Source organism: Muntiacus reevesi, chromosome 3, assembly GCF_963930625.1.
Source record: "Muntiacus reevesi chromosome 3, mMunRee1.1, whole genome shotgun sequence".
NCBI classification, from domain to species: Eukaryota; Metazoa; Chordata; class Mammalia; order Artiodactyla; family Cervidae; genus Muntiacus; species Muntiacus reevesi.
Genome location: NC_089251.1, coordinates 175,025,315 through 175,038,913, shown reverse-complemented (window position 1 = coordinate 175,038,913; position 13,599 = coordinate 175,025,315). Strand labels below are relative to the sequence as shown.

The 13,599-nt window shown below is 36.4% G+C and overlaps 1 long non-coding RNA gene across 1 annotated transcript in view; it reads right to left on the bottom strand.

Annotated features, from left to right (window-relative positions):
- Nucleotides 1–13,599, bottom strand: part of LOC136165174 (uncharacterized) — a 291,194-nt gene that overhangs the window by 204,206 nt on the left and 73,389 nt on the right. The window contains exon 2 of the long non-coding RNA XR_010662471.1: nt 12,346–12,477. This is a non-coding gene — a long non-coding RNA (uncharacterized lncRNA). The remainder of the gene's footprint in view (nt 1–12,345; nt 12,478–13,599) is intronic.

Genomic DNA, 13,599 nt, shown 5'->3' with positions numbered 1-13,599 from the left:
AGTTCAGTTCTGTAGGAAACCAATACTACTTGTTCTCTTTGCTTAAACAGGGGAAAAATTTTGGAGACTAACCTGCCTTTTTTTTTTTTTCCTTTTACAGAATTTCACTATGTTTATTCAAGTTCTTTTTGTGTTAATAAGTCATTAAACATGTTATATTAAATTCACACGAACACACAAAAGTTTATTCCCTAAAATAAAAGAAGTATCACGTTAGTTAGTTTGATAGGCATAGCTTACGAAGAAAGAACTAGTTTTTATCCTTATATATTCTGTACAAACATTGTATACTAAATTCTGGCTTTTTTAAAGATTTTGCAAGACTTTGAGACTCCTACAAATGACTCATGCTACAATATGACATGGAACTCAGGTGCATTTAAGTGCTTAATGAAAATATGGCCACAACTTTTGTTATACTTGGCACTTCATTTTCAACATTAACTTAAACGTTGTGTAAAAAATGAAGGAAAGTGAAGTTGCTCAATCATGTCCAACTCTTTGCGACCCCATGGACTGTAACCTACTGGCTCCTCCGTCCATGGAATTTTGCAGGCAAGAGTACTGGAGTGGGTTGCCATTTCCTTCTCCAGGGGATCTTTCTGACCCAGGCATCAAACCCAGGTCTCCCGCATTGCAGGCAGAAGCTTTACCATCTGAACCACAAGGGAAAATTATTGTTTTTTTTTAACGTGGTTTTTAACAACCAACATACTTGGTTTTTAACATAGAATTTAAATGATGAAGCTTTATAGCAAGTTAAATTTCTCCTGATACTTTGGAATGATTTTGAAGCATATGGATAGAGGGGGTGGAAAGGGCCTTAGTTCTATCAAAATGTTCTAGCTCATCACCTTAGAGCAAATAAAAAGCTATACCATACTTTCAGCTTAGTTTCGGGCAAAAAAGTTTATTAGTTTAAATGCCTTTTCAAATTCTCAACTATTTTTATCTCAATTCTGAAATATAGTGTACAAAAAGGAAAGTTAGACCAGTTGACATAATGAACAGGTTACAGGCTTCAATGAAAACATTAGGCCATTGTAAAAAAAGCTATCATTAGGATTTTTTGAAATCTCATTTTAAATCAGCAAAACTATTTCACATATTCAGTTGTTTTCTAAGGAGGATAAATATTTGCATTATAAAATTAAGAAACATCTATGATTTAATGTATACAATATAAACATGAGAAACATCACACTCACTAATAGATACAGATTCCTCTTACTCTGAACATAGACTATTTAAAATATCTTTAAATAGATAGCTAAATAATATGATATATTTATGTAAGAATTCTTTACATTCTTATTAAGATTAGGGCATCAATCTTGACCTTTATCCATTACTATTTCAAAAAAGTAAAAAACCCTAGCTGCATGCTTTTTTATTTCAAAGTGTCTTCTTTATCTTTGTGAGCTAGCTAGGTATCAACTACAAGGCATTAATAATTCCTTTCTTGCCAGGTTATTTTTAGACTGCTTTAGCTTTATTAAGATGTCTACCAAATGCTAAAACGTTAAATAATGAGCTTTCTCTTCTATGCCTACCCCATATATAGGAGACTTCTTGTTTCAAACCTCAGTGCACACATGTAAACACAATTACTCAAAACAAGGCAACAAGTGAGAAGCAGGATTAAAATAAGAACTCAGACATTCTAACTCACAATCCAGCATTCAACCCCCTAGAACTTGCTGTTTTCCTTTGTCCTCTTTGCTGTAAACCAAGATACTTGTTCTTTAGCAGGGTGTTTCTGCTGCAAATCCAGTTGCTACTGCATTATGCAATGAAGTCAGAAGCCTGAGCTTGTGACATCAATATAGGTTGCTATGGTAACTCTTTCCATAAGTATTACAGGTTCATTGTAGGCTCAAAAAAGAGGACTTCAGCAGAGTAGCAAAATAGCCAGTATTATTCAGCCTAAATTACAATAGTAATTGATGTAAAAAAAATGTCTTACACTAGCTATAGTAAATGCAGGTTTTTAGACTTGTTTTATGTCATTATTGAAAGTCATTTTCTAATTTTTTTTAAGAAATGAAAATTCTTCAAGAGAAATAACATTGCCACTGACCTTCTGATATAAGAAATCCACATGATCCAGGCAGAAGAGAGTACTACAGTAACATAGCTAATTACTCCATGCATTGTGTCATTCCAGAAGTCAAGTAATGTTATACACTATCTGTTATGAATACACTCATAACTGCATGATTCCAATCCAATTTTCTCATTACAGACATTATAAGAAGGTCCCACACAGCTGTTTGTATGAAAGCAATTTTAGATAAGTTTTCCCAATGAGTGTGCCTATTATTAACCAAACAATAGAAAAAAATCACCTTTTTATTGCACATGTTCATCCTTATTTCCCCAGAATATCTTTGCTAATGCCTCAGTTTTAATGGTTAAATCCATCTCCCTGTGTAGGAGACATTGGAAAATATTCTTTCTCCATTACATTCTTTTTACCTGAATTTGAGGCACATGGCTGATGGTTGCAAAGCCAGAACTCCTTTCTTCCATAGCTCCTTTTCTTTATCATCTATCATCATCAACATGAGGATTTTCGTTCAAGTATGCAATCACGCTCAAGCACAGCAGAGGGGTTGCAATGTGTCAGGCATGAGGTATAAGAAGCATGAGACAGTTCCTTCCATGCAAAGTTCATACTTATAGTAACAGCAACAACTCTAATAATATTTATTGAGTACCTGCCATGTGCCAGACACCGTCCTAAGCACTTTATATCCATCTGCTCATTTAATCTTTACAACAACCAGGAAGAGGAGGAGTTACTACTATCCCCATTTTTACGCATTAGAGAATTGAAGCTCAGGGAGATAGTCACCTGCCTGAAGTCACAGACATAGTCAGGGAACACTGCTGGCATTTGAACTTAGATCTGAGTCCAAGTGTTAACGATCTTTTGACAGAAATTAAGGAAATTTCTTGTTACTGTGGTAAAATTAAAAATTGCATTGCAATCCTACTGAGAAAGAATTCCTACACATATACTTCACTGAAGAAGAAAGGCAATGATAGTCTTCAGATTGGCTTCATAAATACTTTTGATGACTGACTTTCCTGTTTTTGTAACACTCAGCAGTTCAGAAAGTGTTTGTCTGAAGACATTTTTATTCCCTTAGGTTATAAATGAAAATATCTCTCAAAAAGATTGGTCTATAAGTTTTCTTAGACAGCTGCATTGATATTCTCATATAGTCCAAGCTACTGGACTTTTTTCAGCTCAGATAAATATATTAATAATGTGTACAGTGTGAAGCTGTTTACAAATCATAGCAAACATTCACCCATTCAGCACATATTCATTGAACCACTATTATGAGTCAGGCACTGCGCAAAATATTAGATATGAAACTACAACAGAAAAATGAAGTGGTCTGCAAATTAAAGAAGTACATGATATAAAATGAGAGAGAGTCACTGATCAAAGAACAACATAAGAAATGCAAAATAAGGACTGTGTCCAGACAGTAGAAAATAAGAAAGGCTGAAATAGATAATCTAAGCATTCAACCTTGAGTAGTGTAAAGAGAACAGGGGAAACACAAAGAAGAAGGAAGAAAACAATAAAAAGAAAAAGAGAACCTAGGGAAATGTAATGCAACATATGACAGGAACGTCAAACAGCCAACTTGGTTCTTTGAAAAGATAAACAAAATTGACAAACCTCTGGCAAGGTTGATCAAGTAAAGAGAGGCAGGGCAAAAGTAAACAACATTTGAAATGACAAAGGGAACACAATTAGAGATACAACAGAGATTAAGAAGGAAACAAGATACCATGAACCTTATGTCAATACATTTGAAAGCATAGATAAGGGGGACAAACAAAATGATCAAGAAGAAGCCTTAATAGACTGAGAAACACCAAAGAAACTGAATTATAAATATAAAGACTTTCCAGATCAAAAGCATGGATGGTGTTACAGGTAATGTTATTAAAATTTAAGAATAGATAATTCCAATCTTACAAAGTCTTCTAAATAATTTTTAAAAGAGGGAAGTATTCAAATGAATTATTTTATGAATTTAGTATTAATATAACTTGATTAAACTAAAAAACTCAAGAAGAGCAGTATAAGAAAAATAAAGAATACCTCCCATGAACATAAATGCAAAAGTTCTAAATAAAGTACAAAATCTAGCAAATGTAATAAAAGCCTATATCCCTCTTCTTCTTCCAAACTCAACCATTAATTGGCCTTTTGGATCTATTATTTTCGACTTCTTATTTTACATTTTAGTAATAATATTGAACTGTGGCATTTCCATGGACATACCTTACATTTCTCACCTCTGGGCCTTTCCTGATAATACTTCTACCTTGACATCCATTTCTCATTTAACTAGATAATTCTTATCTTCCAAAAATCACCTCATCTCTTTCTCCTTCTGGCCTGAACTTTTTCTTATGATTTACCAGACAGTACAAAGTGTTTTAATGGATGTCTTTCCCACAAAGAACCATATGGTTACAGATTATGTGGTTTTCATCTTCTAACCCTTGGCTATTGACATGTACCTGGAATGAAACTAAATCTTCTAAATCAACTGCATGAAGTCTGTGTTTTGACCACATAATCAGTCTTATGAACTAACTGAATGATCTTTATTTGGTTCTTCAGCATCACCTATATTTGTAAAATCCACTTCTTACATTTCCTTTCATTTTTGTATATAAAAATGAGATGATCATATGATTTTTATCCTTCATTTTGGTAATGGGTGTATCATGGTGAGTGATTTAAGCAAGCTTAATCATTTCTTGCATACCTAGAATAAGTCCCACTGACCCTGGTGTATGATCTTTTTGAAGTATTGCTCAATTTGATTTGATAATATTTTGTTGAGGTAGTGTCACCTCTTAGTCACTATGTTACAGTTAACATTTTCAGAGGTTATATTTTCTTCTGTGGGTCAAGCAATAGATTCAGTATAAATTACCTGGAAATTTGTGTTGAGTTTTTAGTTAACCTCACATAATCTCAGCTTCTTACTTGATGGAAGTCCAACCTCTTTCTCTCCATGAATGTATCTGGAGGCAAAAGTCATCCAGGAAGTCTGTTTGAGAGGAAAGCGAATGGAAAGGACTAGAGAAAAAGCATGGTTCCAGCACAGTAGAGGCTTTTGGCTTTGTAACAGCAAAATAAACTTAGCGGCACTATTAAGGGTTGAATTGTGTCACCTCAAAATAGATATTGGAAAAGGAAATGGCAACCCACTTCGGTATTCTCGCCTGGAAAATCTCTTGGACAGAGGAGTCTGGCGGGCTACAGTCCATGGGGTCACAAAAGTGACAGGCATGGCTTAGTTACTAAACAACAACAAAATAGATATGGTAAAGTTTTTACCTCCAGTACCTCTGAATTGTAACCTTATTTGGAAGTAGGGTCTTTACAGAGGTAATCAAGTTAAAATAAGGTCATTAGGATGGACTCTAAATCAACATATTAACAACTGCCATCCTTTTTACCAAGAGGAAACCTGGAGAGAGAGGCATTTCACAGAGCAAAGACTAAATGAAGGAAAAATGCCATGTGAAGATAAAGGCAGAGATTAGGGTAATGCATCTACAATGCAAGGAATGTCAAAAATTGTCAGCAGATCACCAGATCCTAAGAGAGAGGCCTGGAATATTCTATTCAAGAACCCTCCGAAGGAACCGACCACACTGACACCTTGATCTTAATGTTTACCCTCCAGAACTGTGAGACGATAAATTTCTCTTGTTTAAGCAAAGCCCTCCCAGTTTGTGGTACTTTGTTACAACCCTAAAAAATAGTATGAGTATCTTCAAGAAATCCGAGAACAAATCTGAACTTCTTGCTTAATGAGTAAAGCAATTCCCAACACTTTCTTCCACTGGGTTCCATATTGATAGAGCCAGTTCACAATAAAAATAGCTAGATCAAACCTCTACCTGTGATTTTATAGCCTCACAGGAGAAATTTACAAATAATTTTGCACAGATATATCTGGTATTTCCTAACATGTTGCTAAAAGAAGGTGAATGTTTTTTTCTGGAAAGAATGTGTCCCTTTCTGCCAGAGGACTGACACCTGATTCCTAAAAGATCATTACATTTTTTTTTTTTTATTATTCTGGGATTCTAAGACACATCTAAATACTCAGAATGGATTGTTTACCCATACCACATAGTTAGGTTCACATGAAAACATTCTCAAATACCAAGAAAGTGTTTTATTTTAACAATTAATAATTTATCTAATGTCTAACTTTAAGGAGTCTGATGGGAAGCACAGTGGAAGATTCTTACCAAGGTTCTGGAAGAAGACAAAAACATGACGTGAGTCATAGTTGGGCTCTAGATTAATAACCACATTAGCAAGGAATACACAGAACTGAAAAGTTAAACATTTGCTATATTCTTGAGAAAACTGAGAATATGAATAAAATGTATTAATGTTGAACACTGCAGTTCCCTTTAGGGGAAAAGGCATGAATAAATACGCTCCTCCAAACTTACATTTTCCAGACTGGTGGGGCTTGAGGGATGTTCTGAGCCAGAAGAACAGTCACTCCTATGCGCCCTCAGGGGGAAATGTCTGGCTTTTAGTAGAATTTAACAGAGTCACTGATCCTGTTGCTGGATTTGATATGCATTCTTTCCTTTCTTCCTCCCTTCCATCTACTGTCCTTCTTTCCTTTTAGTATAAACACATTTTCTATTAAAGTAATACATGTTTGAAGTTTTAAAGAAGCCCCATTGTTTTATGCACAGAATTACCCAAAGGAAGAGCATTTTGAAGCAGGAATCCTGTTTCTTATTTTCTCAATTCTGAGTATGAATTTAGAAGCATAAGGTATTGGTTGAGTACATGTTTCAGAGCCAAATAGCCCTTGCCTTCAGTTGACAAGTTTTGTTATTTACTTAGGGACTAGTACTTAGCCGTTCTGTGCTTCCTCATTTGTAATAAAGAATGAAAACTGTTGTCCCTCCATCATGTGGTCTGTGAACCAAAAGAAGATTCTACCTGAAGAGCACATAACATAGGGACAACCACCTGGTGAATACTTAATACATGTAAGCTAATAGTTATGCTTATAAAAAAACACCAGTTATATGACAGTCTGGAGAAGTCAAAACTATAGCAATGGTGAAATGGTTAATGGTTTCCGGCATTTGAGGCAGAGAGAATGTTAGCTGAAGACAAACACATGAAGCACCATTTTAAGGTGATACACCTGTTCTGTATGTTACTATAATGGCAGATATACAATAGTACCCATTTGTCAAAATATATCAAACTTTGTAACATAAAGAGTGAACCTCACTGCATGCACATTAAAAAAAAAAAAAAAAAACCTGTATCAGATGTCTGAGTATCCCTGGGTGGCATGTAGAAAGTAGGAAGTAAAGAAACACCTGGAGTAACAGGCAAATTTGGCCTAGGAGTACAGAATGAAGCAGGGCAAAGGCTGAGTTCTGCCAAGAGAACGCACTGGTCATAGCAAACACCATGTTCCAACAACACAAGAGAAGACTCTACACATGGACATCACCAGATGGTCAACGCCAAAATCAGATTGATTATATTCTTTGCAGCCAAAGATGGCGAAGCTCTATACAGTCAGCAAAAAAGAGACTGGTAGCTGACTGTGGCTCAGATCATGAACTACTTATTGCCAAATTCAGACTGAAATTGGAGAAAGTGGAGAAAACCACTAGATCATTCAGGTATGACCTAGATCAAATCCCTTATGACTATACAGTGGAAGTGAGAAATAGGTTTAAGGGACTAGATCTGATAGACAGAGTGCCTGATGAACTATGGATGGAAGTTCGTGATATTGTATAGCAGACAGGAATCAATAACATCCCCAAGAAAAAGAAATGCAAAAAAGCAAAATGGCCGTCTGAGGAGGCCTTACAAGTAGCTGTGAAAAGAAGAGAAGTGAAAAGCAAAGGAGAAAGATGGGAAAGATATTCCCATCTGAATGCGGAGTTCCAAAAAATGGCAAGGAGAGATAAGAAAGCCTTCCTCAGCGATCAATGCAAAGAAATAGAGGAAAACAATAGAATGGGAAAGACTAGAGCTCTTTTCAAGAAAATTAGAGATACCAAGGGAACATTTCATGCAAAGATGGGCTCATTCCTGTCCTTATTGAAATGGTAGGGACCTAACAGAAGCAGAAGATATTAAGAAGAGGTGGCAAGAATAGACAGAAAAACTGTACAAAAAAGATCTTCACAACCCAGATAACCATGATGCTGTGATCACTCACCTAGAGCCAGACATCTTAGAATGCAAAGTCAAGTGGGCCTTAGGAAGCCTCACTACAACCAAAGCTAGTGGATGTGATGGAATTCCAGTTGAGCTATTTCAAATCCTGAAAGATGATGCTGTGAAAGTGCTGCACTCACTATGCCAGCAAATTTGGAAAACTCAGCAGTGCCCACAGGACTGGAAAAGGTCAGTTTTCATTCCGATCCCAAAGAAAGGCAATCCCAAAGAAAGCTCAAACTACTGCACAATTGCACTCATCTCATACACTAGTAAGTAATGCTTAAAATTCTCCAAGTCAGGCTTCAGCAATATGTGAACCATGAACTTCCAGATGTTCAAGCTGGTTTTAGAAAAGGCAGAGGAACCAGAGATCAAATTGCCAATATCTGCTGGATCATCGAAAAAGCAAGAGAGTTCCAGAAAAACATATATTTCTGCTTTATTGACTATGCCAAAGCCTTTGACTGTGTGGATCACAATAAACTGTGGAAAATTCTTCAAGAGATGGGAATACCAGACCACCTGACCTGCCTCTTGAGAAACCTGTATGCGGGTCAGGAAGCAACAGTTAGAACTGGACATGGAAGAACAGACGGGTTCCAAATAGGAAAAGGAGTACATCAAGGCTGTATATTGTCACCCTGCTTATTTAACTTCTATGCAGAGTACATCATGAGAAACGCTGGGCTGGAGGAAGCACAAACTGGAATCCAGATTGCTGGGAGAAATATCAATAACCTCAGATAGGCAGATGACACCACCCTTATGGCAGAAAGTGAAGAAGAACTAAAGTGCCTCTTGACGAAAGTGAAAGAGGAGAGCGAAAAAGTTGGCTTAAACTCAACATTCAGAAAACTAAGATCATGGCATCTGGTCCCATCACTTCATGGCAAATAGATGGGGAAACAGTGGAAATAGTAGCTGACTTTGTTTTGGGGGCTCCAAAATCACTACAGATGGTGATTGCACCCATGAAATTAAAAGACGCTTACTCCTTGGAAGGAAAGTTATGACCAACCTAGACAGCATATTAAAAAGCAGAGATATTACTTTGCCAACAAAGGTCCATCTAGTCTAGGCTATGGTTTTTCCAGTGGTCATGTATGGATGTGAGAGTTGGACTATAAAGAAAGCTGAGTGCTGAAGAATTGATGATTTTGAACTATGGTGTTGGAGAAGACTCTTGAGAGTCCCTTGGACTGCAAGGAGATCCAACCAGTCCATCCTAGTCCATCCTAAAGGAGATCGGTGTTCATTGGAAGGACTGATGCTGAAGTTGAAACTCCAATACTTTGGCCACCTGATGTGAAGAGTTGACTCATTTGAAAAGACCCTGATGCTGGGAAAGATTGAGGGCAGGAGGAGAAGGGGATGACAGAGGATGAGATGGTCAAGCTGGAAATTTTTATCAACAAAATAAGTAAAGTGGTATTAGCTTATAACCCAAAGTAAAAAATAAATCAGTGAGTCCATACAGATATAGATAAATAATTTAAAAATAAATAAGGGAAAACAGACAAATCTCCTAGACAGAATATCTACAAATAGTTAGTGTCAGTACTTTGTCCTCAAGGTATGAAGCATAAATTCTCGCACACTGGATGTGACTTTCTTCTCAAAAGTACAGTATAGAAAAGGGGATGACTTTATAGTAATGTTACAGTAGAGAAACCTGGCAAACACTAACTCACGCAGTTGACCAAGGTAAATGGAGACAATGATAATCAGTCATGTTGAAGTATGTACCCTCGACATGATGTGATGACAATGCCCCTTTACCTCTGTGGTTTCCTCCATAAAACCCACAACTCCAGTAATCATTGAGAAAAAACATCAGACAACTCCCAATGGAGGAACACTGTACAAAATAGTTGAGTCCTCAAAATGGTCAAAGTCACCGAAAACATGGTAAATTTGACAGACAATCAGAGCCAAGAGGTACTTCAGGACTCATGAGGACTAAATACAATGTGGTAACCTGGATGAGATCCCCAAAGAGGAAAAGGACATTAGGTGAAAACTAAGGAAATTAGAATAAATTATAGACTACAGTTAAAATAATACATCAATACTGATTCAAAAGTGCAACAAATAGCCCATACAAATATATGATGTTATTAACAAGGAAAAAATGATATGGTCTATACAGAAACTCTGTACTGTCTTAAACTGTTTTAAAATTTAAAATTTGCCTTTAAGAAGAAAAGACTTAAAGACAGATCATTATATTCAACCTAAAAACAAAACCAGCATTACTAAGTATTATTTTTTTAATTTGGTCGACTATTAGTACAAGAAATAACTAGCAACTACAAGGTCTTATAAACTTGAATGTTTTAATCATCACTCCAACTAATCCTGGTCTAATTCTTATACTCAATTCAATTCAGGTTGAATCTCTTCTAAAAATTAGACCTCCCCTTGAAGTTGATCTGTTATATTTAAAACCTTTATCACCCATTTTAATTTGCCTACAAGGAAATCTTACAGATGTCAGTGACTTTTACATTCAATCTGCAGTTCCTAATACTCTAAATACACCATTACTTAGCACTCCTTGATTTATAGCTCTAAGCACAATTTGCCCTTTATAATCCAGTGAAAAACTATTTAAAAAGTAATAGATCAGTCACAAATTACATTAGCTAACTAGTAACACAAATGCAAACATGGTGATTTTTCCCAATATTAATTAGGTTTCACATCACTTATGTCTCCTGGGTTTAGTTCTTGGCTTCTGAAGTCGGATTTTACATATTCTGCTTTTTCTCAAGTAGCTCCTCATCTAACAAACTTCCCCATCCACAATAGACTTTCTGTTGTACTATTTTCCTTTAAAAATGTGGAAGTGCAAAACAATCACTAACAGTTTTCTATATACTCCCAGAAAGTCGTTCGCTCCCTCGCTACTGTTGCATAGAAATGTACCTCTCTGAATTGAAGACTTTTGTGAAGCCTGTGCTTTGGGATCTTGAAGGTAACTATGAAAAGAGAGATGAGAAGAAACAGTAGAGACAGAGAACTGAGCTCCCCCACCATACAGTTTTTGAAGGAGCTGTTTGCCTATGTTTATTCATTCCATTTATCTCTCATCTGCACACTCAAGGTTACACCCTATAATCTCCCTATTAGTGTTCTTAGGTCTTGCACATGTAGAATCTGATAGGAGTATAAGATAAGCATAAGTTAGAACTTTCTGATTCTTCACAAGGTCCTAAAACACCTAGAAACAATGGCCCTTGACTTAGATGGGGCAAGCAGAAATGCAGATTAAAGCAGAGAGACTGAAAATTTTTACCACTTCTCAAGTACCACAAACCATCTTATTTATTCCCCAGTCCAGTGGACCTTCTTCCCCCAACATTACATATCTCCATGTACATAACACACTGAACAAACTTTAACCTACATTTAGAGGATATGAGCCATTATTCTATTCAGTGCGAGTATCTCCTTTTCGCTTCTTGGTGAAGTATAAAGTCATGTGATAATTTGGTGATCAGCTCAGTGAGCCTGTTTTGTTCACTGGAAAGAAGAAACTTCCTCTGTTGACTGGTAAAGGGAACCAGCCTGGTACCCAGATTGAAACTCTAACCTGAAAATCCCTCCCCACCAAAATTTCAGCCTGCCCAAATTCCTATAAGGCTTCTGAGTGAAATGGAAAAAGCAAGTGGAACCGATTTATATGCTCTATACTTCTTTAATATATTTGGTAATTCACAAATCTTACAAAACCTTATGCAACTGAAAGCTTGGTGTCTATGGTTGTTTGTGTGTGTAAGTGTTGAGTTATGTTGCTTTTTTATGTGCATGAAAGTCAATTACAAAGAAAGCTAAGCTATCTTGTGATACACAAATTCTTTCAGCCATAGTACTTGTGATAACTGCTACTGCATGTTTTATCAAATGTCATATGGACTTAAAATGAGTTAACACATTTTTAAACTGTAGGGTCTCTTTCAGATTAAATGTACAGACAAGGTTATATATATTAGACATGGTAGATTCCCATGGAACCATGAGACAACATGATACAGAAGACAATATAGCTATTTACACCTTACCTCACCTCCAGTTCTGGGAGCTGGCTTAATTCCATAATCAATCCTGATTGTGTGTGGCCAAAGCAATCTTGTTCTGCTCAGAGGCCCTCCCTGGGAATCTGACTTGTTGCTGGTCCTCTTCATTCTATAATGCTGAAAGGAAGCCAGATTACGTTAGAGTCAAACCTCAGAAACATGTCTGCCTTGGGGCAAACCAAGCAATCCATTTAACAACTTGACTTTCCCAACCAGACCAGAGCTAACCTAAAATTAACCCTTCCATAAAAGTGACTCAAATCTGGTGGCCGACTATAGGACTTTTAAAAGACTTGTCTAAGGGAAGGTGTAAGACTGGACTATTCTGGGCACTCACAACCCTTCTTTTCTCTACTAGAGCCCACTTCTGTGGTCATTCTAGATTGGTCTACGGAATGCAGGATTCAAAACAGAGTCTCAGAAATGTGTTCATAAAAATGTATTGCAACTTTAGGTCACAATCACACGATTAATTGTTGTATTTTGTTCAGTTCCCAGCCAGAGTAATTTTATTTAGTTCACCAAAGTAGGCCTTTGCAGTTTCAATCGAACTCCTTTTTTTTTTCATTATTAAATAGAATTGCCAAAAAACTATATGTCTGCTAGTTTTCACCCTACAAATAGATATAGTTTTGGTAAGTGATGCTTTACTCTTTCCCCATCACAGATTCGATTCTTGTACTAACCATTTGGACAGTTCAGGACCTGCAACATTGTCAGTGTCGTTCAGTCTAAACCCTTTAAACTTTAAAAATTATTATTCATCTAACACACTGTTTTCCCTGTCACGCTATTGCTCAGCAAAGTGGTATTAGGAATGAATAAGTGATTATAGAAATGAGCAAGCTTCTCCAAAAAGAGGAAACATAAAAAATAAAGGTGACATTGAGAAGTAGAATCTCATTTTTAAAGCCCAAGCTAAAACAAACTGAAAACGGCTCATCCCACTGTGAAGGGCTACTAAGTCAAATTGGGTTTCTGCTTTTTTATTCAAGATTGTATCATGTGTATTAAATTTATAAGGAAACAGCCTCTGCTTTTATAGAGCTTGAGAGTCCTTGCTTTATCACAGGAAGAAATCTGCAGACTGTCAGTTTCTGAACAGCTGTGGCTTCATTCATTGGCTAGAAGGCAGCATGATGACAATGGACCAGGGGTGTCAGGCTCTGGGAGTAGTAGGAATAAACAACACTTCCTAATATCTAGTCATGAATAAGGTCTTATTTAGTCTTTCCCCAA